The sequence below is a fragment of the Monodelphis domestica genome, chromosome 1, assembly GCF_027887165.1.
Source record: "Monodelphis domestica isolate mMonDom1 chromosome 1, mMonDom1.pri, whole genome shotgun sequence".
NCBI classification, from domain to species: Eukaryota; Metazoa; Chordata; class Mammalia; order Didelphimorphia; family Didelphidae; genus Monodelphis; species Monodelphis domestica.
This window is the reverse complement of record NC_077227.1, coordinates 163,877,068-163,890,057: the sequence shown is the minus strand read 5'-3', so window position 1 is coordinate 163,890,057 and position 12,990 is coordinate 163,877,068.

The window sequence follows — 12,990 nt, the reverse complement described above, 5'->3', positions numbered from 1 at the left end:
TTTTTTTACTTTTGGCTTCTGGCTGAGGTGGAGGAAAGAAGAAATTAGTTGTGTCTCTGGGAGATACAATAATCAATAATCAAGTTGGAGGTGACCTGGCTGATTAGAAGGCAGAAGAAAAAAGACAATAATATAACAAATAACAATAGGGATAATGTTAGTCAAAGAAGGAAGCTGAGTGACTGAGTGGGTAGAGTGCTGGCCCTAGAATAAGGAAGACCTGAGTGCAAATCCAGCCTTAGACTCTAGGCAAGTCACTTCACTGGAAAAGTGGCAAACCACATCAGTACCTTTGCCAAGAAAACCCCATGGACAGCCTCTAATTCTTTTTGACAAAAGAGTAAAATATGACTAAACCACAACAACCATGCCAGTTAAATGGAAGACAAGTACATAACTCATTCTTCTTTTTTTACTTTAAACTTCTTCCTTCCATCTTGGAATCAATACTGTGTATTGGTTCCAAGGCAGAAGAGTGGTAAGGGCTAGGCAGTGGGGGTTAAGTGACTTGCCCAGGGTCACACAGCTGGGAAGTGTCTGAGGCCACATAACTCATTCTTGAGAGAAGGAGCAGTCTCGGGAACGGAATTCATCATGAGGAAACCCCCTTTACCAAAGCAGATATTCAACTGTTTACCATTTACTTTTGTTGTTCATTCATTTCACTCATGTCTGACTCCATGATCTCATTCCGAGTTTTCTTGGCAAAGATCCTGGAGTGGTTCACCATTTCCTTCTCCAGAACATTTGACAAATGAGGAAACTGAAGCCAACAGAGTTATGTAACCTCTCTAGGGTCACCCAGCTAGACTGTGTCTGAAATCAAATTTGAACTCAAGTCCTCCAGACTCTGGGCCTGGTGCTTATCCACTCTGCAACATAATGGTACCTCTTTTTTTTTTTTTCATTCTAAGGCAGCTGTTCTCAAACTTTTTGGTCTCCGGTTCACTTACAAAATATTGAGGACCTCAAAGACCTTTTATTTATGTGGGTTATGTCTATAAATACTAAAATTAAAATGGATAAAATTTTAAACTACATTAATTCATTCAAAAATAATAATGAACCCATTACATGTTAATAGAAATGACATTTTATAAAAAGTCATTTTTTCAAAACAAAAGAAATCTTAGTGAGACGAGTGACTTTGTTTTGCATTTTTTGCATATCTCTTTAATGTCTGGCTTTAAATAGAAGACAGCTGGATACTCATATCTGCTTCCACATTTATTGTTCATTTAATATGTTGCTTTGGTTGAAATAGATGAAGGAAATCTAGACTCAGATATGGAGTTGGAAAAGGGAGGATTAGTCTAATAAGTAAATAATATTCTAGTATAAATATGAAATGGGCAGTTAGGTAGAAGAACAGATAGAATACCAAGTCTGGAATCAGGAAGACTCATCTTGAGTTCAAATCCAATCTCAGACCCTACTAACTGTGTGACCCTGGACAAGTCACTTAACTCTGCCTAAGTTTTGGCAATTGTCAAATGAACTGGAGAAGGAAATTGTAACCCGCTCCAGTATCTTTTCCAAGAAGAGCCCAAATGGAGTTATAAAGTGTCGATATAACTGAAAGAACTGAAAAACAACAAATTGATATTGAAAATAGTTTTGACTATGAAAAGTCCCTGAAAAGATCTTGGAGACTCCCACAGAGATCCATGAATTATTTTTTGAAAACTGCTATTCTAAGATATATTGGAAAAAGTCACTGGATTAGAAGCCCATTGGATCTTCCACAAAATAACTGTTTGACCTTGGGTAAGTCACTTAATCTCTTGGTCTCCTTTTCACTAATTAAAGGAATACATTGTAGGTTCTTAGGTTCCGTGAATGTCCTATGATTTATGGAGGGATGTCTCTAGACATAATGGCTAACATTTATATAGCACCATGAAGCTCACAAAGCATTTTATATGCATTAACTTATTTGATCATTACAAACCACTGTGGAATTGAATATATAAGCTCCTGGAGGGCAAGGACTATTTAAATTGTGTGTTTTTGCATCTCTAGCACATAGCCCTTTATAAATATTTTATTATTTTTAAATTATAATAACAAATATCCACATAAGTTTTTCTAAAGTTATATGATTCAAATTGTCTCCCTCCCTTCTTCCCTCCTCCGTCCCAGAGCTGACAATCAATTCAATCTGGGTTATACATGTATCATCATGCAAAACACATTTCCATTTTATTCCTTTTTGTGAGTGAGGCAATCTTATAAAACCAAAATCTCCAAAGAAATACTCAAATAAACAAATGATAAGTCATATGTTTTCATTTGCAGCCCTACTCCAATTGCTCTTTCTCTGGAAGTGGAGAGCATTCTTTGTCATAAATGCCTCAGAATTGTACTAGATTATTGGATTGTTGTTAGTACCAAAGTCTCCCATAACCCTTTGTAGGCATGTGATACATGTTTGTTGAAATAAATACTGTATTACTATCTCCATTTAACAGATGATGAAACTGAGGTTCAAAGAAGTAGGGGAACTTATGCATGGTCACACAGCTAGTCAGGATGAAGACAGGATTCAAACCCATTATCCCCCTTGATCCCAAAGTCAGCTTTCCTGGAGCTAAGATGGGAGAGCAGAGAAAGTTCTATAGCTAAGTTCTCCCAGCATTCCCCTCTAAAAACTCTATTTTATAAAGTTTTATAAACTTTATTATATAAATAAAAACATTATTAAAAATGTCTTGAATTGAATTCTGGACAATGTGTGGGGAAGGGGTAGAAGGGAGGGAGAAAATTTGGAACTCAAATTTTTTTTACATGAATGTTAAAGTGAAAAAAATTTTTTGATTTCTTTCCTTTAGACCATCCTCCCTCCAATGCAGAAAGCATTTATTTTATATCACTCTAAGAGTTCTGTCTCTCCTTCCTCTTTCCAGCCCCTAGAAGAAGCATGATTGTCTCTATTTTAGCCTCTTAAAGGAGTCTTCTTTCTTTTTTTTTAAAACCCTTCTCTTCCATCTTAGAATCAATATTGTATATTGGTCCCAAGGCAGAAGAGAGTCACTTGACACTTGACCTGGGCAAGTGCCCAGGGTCACCCAGCTGGGACGTGTCTGAGGCCAAATTTAAGGAGTCTTCTTTCCATGACTGAGTGCCATTTCAGCTCCAAGAGAGCACAATGAAAAGATCTGCTTAAGTAGCATGGAAGGTACCAGAATCTTAGAGAAGCCAAATTACCATTCAAATTGTTTGGCACCAACCTCTTCTTAGCCTTCTGTTTCTAACTTTTTCCCCCTACATGAGGAATGAGGGGCCTCCAAGAACAGTGCCGTTTTTTGTATGTTGCGTTGCCAAGAGCTAGTCAACATAGACTCCTTGATTTTTGTTACCAGGGCTCAAGCCAGCTGGCCCGCTTGCCTGGCAAACGTCTGTTCAATAACAGAAGCCTTTCTGTAGTTACATTGATCAAATCCTCAGCCAACCCAGTAGATTCACAGAGACTTCCAAACAACGTTGAGCCCCAAGTCAACGCTTCCTGTTGCTTAAGGCCAGTGGTTCCCCGTGCTGCCGCCACAGCCTACGTTCTAGTATGAAATTTCCATCGTCCTGATGGCGCATAGGAGACAGGAGGCTGTGGAAATCTACCTTGTGGAGCCATTCCTGCTTGTCCCAATCTCCAGAATGACCTGCTTGGTCACAACAGCCCCAAGCGAGGAGCTTTGTTTGTATGGTCCAGAATGAGCCATCCTGTCCCTGAGTTCCAGAGCTTAGCAGGGTGGAATTTGTTTCATTCATGTCAGGAGACCAAGGTAATTGAATACAGGGTGTGACTGACTCACACCTTGTTCCGATGCTGACCACGGGGCTCCATCATTTAGAAACATACCTATCTACTTACTTCAGCTTTCTGTTTAGACTTCTAGTCATGGTCTGTAAAGCTGAAATTTTTCTCCTCAGCAGAGGGGTTAGGCAGATCCATAGCTGGGCTCTAAAAGGATGGATATACTTCTCAATTGTGACATAAATTGAAGACTGGAAGGGACATTATAGGGCATCCTGCCCTATTATGAGGCAGCTTGGTGGTTTAGTGAACCTGGAGTCAAAAAGCCCTGAGTTCCAATCTAGTCTCAGACTTTTGCTAACTATGTGATCCTGAGCAAGTCATCTAACCTCCATTTGCTTCAGTTTCTGCATCTAGAAAATGAGGATAATAATATGTAAAAATTAAAATTATATCTCAATAATAAAAATATATTTTATTGGGTTTATTAAATGATCATTAGAAATCAAGGAATAAAGAGGATACAAAATAAAAAACATATGCCCATGACTGGTTAGCCATTTTCAAAATCCCCACTTACCACCATCACTGCTGATTGCCGTGTCATGCCCCAAAAGAAGACGTGGGGGGAGTTACCACCAGTTAAATACCAATAACGTGATCCCGCCAATGTGGAGAGGCAGGAGAGATTATAGGGAATTTTAAGAAATACTAAGGACTTCTGGGGAATGAAGTCAAAGTTTCAAAATCTCCATTTATACAAATAGCACCTACCTCCCAGAGTTATTGTGAGGATCAAATGAGATTAATAATTGTAAAGGGCTTAGCATGGCATCTGGTACATAGTAAGCACTAAATAAATGTTAGTTATTATTATTCTCACCCAGTCCAACCCTTTTATTTTAACTGAAGCCTTAATCTGACAAGGTTCAGCAATTTCCCCAAAGTTACACAAGTATGGATTTCACACTCTTGCTCCTATAACCATATGGACTCCCATTGATTTAATGGGATCATAGGATTTTAAGGTTGGAAGGTACCTTAGAACCATATTCTCCAAAATGGGGTCTGTATCCCCCCAAATAATAACTCATGGGGGTGCTTTATTAGCCAAGTGGATGCAGGGAAAAGGAGTCTTATCCTCTTTCCCCCACCATAGTCCATAGTAGGGCTTGTCTCCAACACAACCCCACCAACCTGCTTATCAATGATCTCCCAACACTCTCCCTTGTACCCCTCTCTCTCCCTTCACTGTGAGAGCTCCCACACTCTCCTGGTACCTGCCAGATATGACAACTTCAAGGTAGTTCTAATCTAACTTAAAACTGTCTCAGCAGATTGAGGGTGCCAGACAGGACTTGGATCTGTTTGTAAATGAGCAGGAAGGTCTACCCCAGAATGTGAAGACTTCCCTTGGCGGAAGGGCCATTTGAGAACAATTTGTTCCAACAGCCATGAAGGTGGCTGAAGCCAGCACTTTGGAGCACTGAGAGCTTGGTCAAGCATCAAAGGCCCCAAGGTCCTCTGCTTCATCCTGGCCTATGCCCAGTCATCCTGATTTATGTCTTGCCACTGAACTTCAATGACTAGAAGAGAGAGTGAGGCTGACGCCTATCCAACTTGACCTCATTTAAATCTACATGTACAAGTCAAGCAGTCACTGTGATGCCAGTGGTTCTCTTAGACAACAGTGGACAAACAACGACAATCTGACCACAACGCTGGCACCCACAACTGATACAGAGATGCCATTGGGAAAATCGCCTCCTTCTCCCAGATTACCCACTCCTTTTGCCCCCCAGATGAGTACCTGATGGAATCAGGCACCAGCGGCTTGCTTTGTAGTCTGGGGCAGCAGCCACTATATGCTCTTCCCCCGCCATTTTCTTGGTTGGTGTGAGTTGCACAGGATGGTCAGGCAACGATGAATTTCCATCCTTTGTATGGGATAGATTTTCTTTCCTCTCCAAACCCGCCAATATTTTCCTGTTGCTTTTGAGGACAATCATCATCCTTCTGGTCATACAACATTAATGAACGTAGTGTAGAAGATTGGGGTCACCCGGCTACTAAGAGCCTGAGGTCAGATTTGAATCTAGGAAGAGTGTTCCTGACTCCAGGTCTGGCAGTCTAGCCACCTGGCTGCCCATGAACTTCCGTGGCTTCCTTTAAATACTCAACCCAAACCTGGCATCTACTAGAGACCTTCTACTAAATCTACTAGTCCCTTCAAATGTTAGTGCCTTCCTTCTAAAGTTACCTTATAGTTACTCTATATAGATTCCATACATCTAATTATTTAGATTTTTGTCCCCTGGCTCTCTCGTTAGCATATGATCTCCTTGTGTCTGGGAGGGGGAAAGTGGAGGGATGTAGGGGGTAATCGATGAGAAATAAAAACAAAAGATATTAATATTAATCCATCTTTTTTAGAAGAATGTGAACTCTTTGAGGACATGATTTTTTTTCCTTTATTTTTTCATCACAACTTAGCATAGAACCTGGCATATTACAAATACTTAATAAATACTTTTAATTTTTTAATTTTTTATTTATTTTTATAAAAACCTTACCTTCCATCTTGGAATCAATACTGTGTATTGGTTCCAAAGCAGAAGAGTGGTAAGGATTAGGAAATGGGGGTTAAGTGACTTGCCCAGTGTCACACAGCTGGGAAGTGTCTGAGGTAAGATTTGAACCTAGGACCTCCTATCTCTAGGCCTGGTTCTCAATCTATTGAGCTTCCCAGCTGCCCCTAGAAATTTTTATTTTTATTATCATGCAAAACACTTCCATATGGGTCATTGTTGTAAGAGCACAAGCTTTCAAAACCAAAATCCCTATCTATCTAGCTGACTCACAGCATCTTCTCTACACTAATCCTCCAACTTTTTGCACTCATCCTTAAAGAGATTGTCTCTTCTTCTTTTTTACTGAAAGGATTAAGACTGTATCCATAATGATATTTTGCATTTCTCATTCTCCACACCTCAAAACTTCTCTGTGTCATTACTCATTTTCCTCATATTCCAATCTCAGGCATAATTTTCTCTCTTGCAGTTTTCCTAAAGACAAACAAACAAAAAATACCCTTTCCTTCATTCTAAATACCATTTCCATGCAGTTCTTTCAATTTCATTAAATCTCCAAAATATCAATATTTCTTGGTTTCCCTTTTGAGAACTCACAAACGATATCCCTTAATTTTTTAAGCCAGATTAAATGTGTAATTATGATAAGAAAATAAATTTAGGACTAACTAATAATTGTTATTTCTCCTAGAATCATTTCTTTCTTTTTAGGCTTGTGTTTTGTTTATTTTGTTTATTTTTAATAGATAACTGCTTTTTCTGTTGGCCAAGAAGTATTTATTAATTGTGAAATGATCCAACCATTCTGGAGAGCAATTTGGAACTATGCCTAAAAGGCTATAAAACTGTTCATACCCTTTGATTCTATCTAGATAGAAGATCAGGCTTGGATTCAGGAAGACTTGAATTCAAATCTAGCCTCTAACACTTACTAGCTGTGTGACCCTGAGCAAGTCACTTAACCTTCTTTGCTTCAGCCTCTTCATCTATAAAGTCAACTGGAGAAGGAAATGGCAAACCATTATAGTATCTTTGCCAAGAAAACCCCAAATGAGGTCATGAAGAGTTGGACAGTACTGAAAACAACAGAACGACAACAAAAGATGCTGTGGGGAATGTGATAAGGGATCAATCTGACCTGTAAAGTATCCTGAATTTATAATATACTCATCATGGTTTTACAACTTCTCTAGAAGATGATAGGAAAGAAGGAAAGAAAGACTAGTGATGAGGGCAGAGAAAAGTACATGGGATTTGGGTTTGCCAGGATAAGATTAAAACACAAAATAGGCAAACTTTCTCTACTTGCAAAATGATCCATATGCTTGCTTAGAGATAAAAGCTGATATCACCCCTCAGTTAGCCCAGATTAAGATCACTGACCACTGACAGATTCCTGGATCTGGAGCCTAGAATACATCAGTTCAAATGCAGCCTTAATACTAAGTGACCCTGGTCAAATCACTAAATCTCTGTCTCGGTTTCTTCATCTATAAAATGGGAATAATAATAGTCCTTACTTTATAGGGTTATTATGAGGACCAAATGAGATTATAAATCACACTTTACAAACCTTAGAGTGATATATAAATGCTAGCTGCTGCTGCTGCTACTACGACTAATGATAATAATGTGAATTAAAGTCAACAAGAGACTGTTCTCCCCTAGGACTTAGCTCTTATCTGCACAAATCCAATTCTTTGCTTCACTCTTAAGACTAATTTTTCTTTCTGAAAAATAATTTTTTTTTGCTTTTGTTTTTTGCTTTTTGCTGTTGTTGTTTTTAGGTATTCATCCTTGTGGTCAGTGTCAAAAAAGAGGACAATGAAACACCACCATCATGCACTGATACTCAGAAATGCTATCAAGGTTGAGAGCCTGTAGTTATACTTTTAACCACTAGATGGAGTGCCAGTATATTGGCTATAAAGAAATCCTACCCAAGCAGGCCAGGAATTATCTGGAAATTGATGAATGAGATAGACTAGAAAGGGAAAGGCTTATTTCAGGCAGAATAAAGAGATGAGTAAGAAACGTTTGGAATTGGACCCAGGAGAACTGGGATTATGTCTTTTCTCCAGGATAATCATAGACAAATCATTTCAATTCTCAGCCTCAATTTTCTGATCTATAAAATGGGAATAGTGATAAATAAATAATAAAAAAATAAAAATCTACCTTCTTCATAGAGTTCTTGGTAAGGCAATATTTTGTCAATCTCAAGGCATCATCTATATGTGAATTAATATTATTGACGGATAAGGGAAATGCAAAGCAGAGAAAAGTAGAGACTTCATGCTCTTATGTCATATAGACTCCTCTTATCATGGAGGGAAGTAAAGTCTCATAAAAATCATGCACATTAATGTTTTAGGAACCCAGTGCATTGATTTGTCTCCCTAAAGTATTGACAGGGAAACAATGACATATATTTTAATTAATTAATTAATTTTAATTTAGAATATTTTTTCATGGTTATAAGATTCATGTTCTTTCCCTCCCCTACTTTCTTCCCCCCCCCCCCCAGTCAAGAGCAATTCTGCTGGGTTTTACATGTAAATAATGCTATATTATTATATATACATTAATGTTGCTATATTAAAGATAATTTCTGGAAGAAAGAGAGAGCAAAATGTAGGATAGACAGTGTGTGGTCAGATTAGGTCAGATTGTATTTAGTGTACATGTGTCTAAGGGTCTTTGTGTGTTTATTTGTAATGTGTATATATGTGAAACTCATTTTAAATAAGAGAACCTATAAAAGAATGCTAATCTCAGCCTCACAGGTGATAGAAATTTTTTGAGTTGCCTTTACATTTATAGAACACTTTAAGTGTTTACCTTTATATAATACTTTAAGCTTACTGACACGATTAAGGAAATTTATATACAGTAATTTATATATAGTAATTTATATACAGTAAGATATACTATGTGCCAATCACTGTGCTAAAGTGCTTTACAACATTTTATCCACACAATAACCCTGGGAGGTTGGTGTTATTATTATCCCTGTTTTACAGACGAGGAAATAGGCAAACAGATGTAAAGTGATTTGCCCAGAATTGCACAGCTGGTAAGTGTCTGAGGCTCTATTTGAACTCAGATCTTCCTGATTCCAGGCCCAGCACTTAATCCACTCTACCACCAACCCTAGGATGTAAATAATACAAGTATTATTTCTCCCTACTCTGCCACTTTTTAAGGATGAAGACACTGAGTTTCAGAGAGATTAAGTGACTGGCTTTCCTCAGCTACTTAGTAAGTGTCTGAGCAAAGATTCAAACCCAGATCTGACTCCAAAGCCAGCATTTCCCTCAATGCACCAAGCTGCCTGATATGCTCCTCTTTCCAAAGGCCTTGCATAGGATCACAATACCTAGAGGTAGATTGTAGGAAAGACAACCTAGGATCCCAAATATGCATTTCTTTATCCATATCATCCCCCAAACTTCCCCTATGAGTTCATCTATTTTCTACAAATTTCTCCCCTCATTCACTCCATCCCTCACTACCAATAGGGGATCCAGGAACAAAGGAGAGAAACTTGCTTTTGGAGAATCTCAGCCCTCCAGGTGCCCAAGCACCTCCCTACTTCCTTTTCTCCTGTACCCCTGCTCCCATCAGAAGGAAGCAGTCTGATAACTTCATCTCTACTGAGGTGTTAGACAGTTAATGTATTTCTTTTTTTAGAAGTATCTTCATTTGAATGAGAGACCCTTGGACAAAGCCAAAAAATTAAATTTTAATTTAAATTAAATTGTTTAATTAAATTAATAAATTTAAATAAAAAAATTAATGAGAATATTTCAGATGCCATGAGATCTGGACACTCAAGGAGAAGCCTATCAAGGCAGGAGCCCTTCCAGTGATCCTGAAATCATACTGCATAGAAAATTACCTATTCTGACTAGTCCTACATCTAAGATTCAATTCAAATCAATAACCATTTGCAGAACACTGTGATATAAGCTCAGGAAAGTTATATGGTTTAGTAAGCAGGGAATATTTTTGTTGTTTTTTAGTCATATCTGACTCTTTGTGACCCCATTAGGGATTTTCTTGGCAAAGATACTGGAGAGGTTTGACATTTCTTTCTCTGGCTCATTTTACAGATGAGGAAATCGAGGCAAACAGGGTTAAATGACTCGCTAAGGGTCACACAGCTAATAAGTGCCTGAGGCCAGGAATTCAGGGGGAGGAGTCTTGTTGACTCTAGGTCCAGCACTCTATCTGCTATGCCATCTAGCTGCCCTTAGGGACTATTACATATATAACAAATAATTATTAAGTGACATGAAATGATATTTGCCTTTATTTGTATCCCCAGCACTTAGCCCAGGGTCTGGACCATAGTCAGTAAATAATAAATATTCATTGTTATTGATGATGAAGAAGAAGATGATGGTAATATTTCAGCATTTTAGGGCAGGCATTCTCTTCAAAAACTGTATCTCTATCATGTCTTCTTATCCTGCGTGACTTTGGTCTACATCTTTCCATAAACCTGGATCTCTTCCCAAGATGCTCAAAGATTTCTTTTGGATATTTTAATATTTCATGCATGCCAGTGCTTTTAACATCATTATTTTCTCAATAATATTTCATAGCTGTGAATCATGGAATATTACAATCTCTGAAGAATCACAATTGCATGTCAACCAAGAACAATGGAGAGAAACTTGGTGGGTAGCTGTGGCATATTACGAGTGGTGACTTATTCAAAAAGTAATGTAAGAAATATTACCTAGAAATGTATGATTGGAAAAGGTAGAATATTTATGTCCCAACAAAAATATTTTGAACTGTCTTGTGAAACAATATTGCCCAGAATCTTCCATCTTCCCTCCTAGTACTTACAAATAAGCTTTTCTCTAACTGTGGTATTATTGTTGTCTTGGGCAGGGAGGTTGAGCTTTGGTAACTAAAATATTTTCTGGGCTCCTTTGTCTCATTCATTGTGAGAACTTTGTTACACCAGTTCTTTTCTCTAAGAAACTGTAGTTAGTTTTATTTATTGCTCTCTAATTCACATTTTTCAAAGTTGATGATTTAATAGTCCAGAACAAATTATAACAAAATTGTAAAAAAGAACAGTTTGAAAGACATAAAGAATTCCTTATCAACACAGTGATTGACCATAATTCCAGAAGACTGATGATGAATGCTACCCACCTCTTGAGAAAAAGATAAAAGATTTAAGATACAGAATGAGACAAGAATTTTTAAAATGTGAACAATAGGGAATTAATTTTGCTTGAATATGTATATTTGTTACCTGGAATTTGTTTTTATTTTTTTCTTTTGCATTTGAGGATAAAAATGTGAGGATAAAAAATAAATTCTGGATAATTGAAAACAAAAATAATTGAAAAATAGTTAATATAGCAAAGAAATGTTGAGTAATTTGTTCTCTTATTTATTTATTTACTTATTTTTACAGACATTTATTATTTCTCTCACTGCCCCTATCATCAATTGAATAAAAGAAAAGAAAATCCTCATAATGAGTATTCATAGTCAAATACAATGAATTCCCACAATGGCCAACCCTCCCAAATTTTTCTCTGATTCTTCATTTTCAGTCCATCACTTCACTGGCAACAGGTAGGCATCATATTTCACCATAAGTTCTCTGAGCTTGTCATTTATCATTGCATCAGAGTACAGTCTTTAAAAGTTATTTATCTTTGTAATTCTTTGTAATTCTATAAATTGTTTGCCTTGCACTGATCCCTTTACTTTTTTTCAGAGTATTTCCTCTGAAACTGTCCTTTTCATATTTTCTCACAGCACAATACTATTCCATTAAAGATATATAACTTTGTATAGCTAGTCCCCAGTATATGAGCAATTGATAATAGGCAATTTACAGTTCGTCACCACTATTGGGTGGGATTTTTTTGGTGCTGAAATAGGTAAGATGACTAAAAGAATTTGTACAGTTGTGTGTATATACTCAGAGGAACTCACCCTACAGGCCTTGGTAGGTCTGAGAGTAAACTCTTAGGCTCTCTGACTCTTCTTTAAAAAACAGTAAAGTAGTTTATTAATAGTCAAGTAAAATGAAATGATGGAGAACCAGGAAAAAAAGGAGTCCCTAAATCTAAAAATCTATATTATCCACCCAACTTCTATGGGTTCCTCATGGAACCATCTTCAGGCCTTCAATCTGCTTAAATCTTCTCTAACTAAAATCCCCATTCTATATAATCGACCCCAACCTACTAGTCCTCAAATTAAATTGTAAACACAGTAAAAGTTTATCAGAGTAGAAAGAAGGCTTGAACTCTCGATGAGGTCAGCCTCTTAGGCTGAGGCCAAGAAGGCTATAGGCCTCTTCTTCAAAGACAGGGTTTTATCTGGGTTCTGGTTCTTTCAGCCAGAAAACCTCCCAGGAAGAGGCTTACAAGCCTCTGGGAGATAGCAACTGGAGACAGGGATGGACAGGATCTCAGGAATCTCTTAATAGCTGGAAACACAGAAACCTCCTGTTATTAGGAAGGGCAAGTCACCTCCTTCAGGCACAGGCAAACAGCCAACAGGAAGTGATCTTTCTGCTCTCCTGGCTGAACAGGAAAAGCGGATCCTCAACAGTCTTTGATCCTTGATTTTTTCCCTTCCCCAGATTCTGGAACTGCTCTTTCA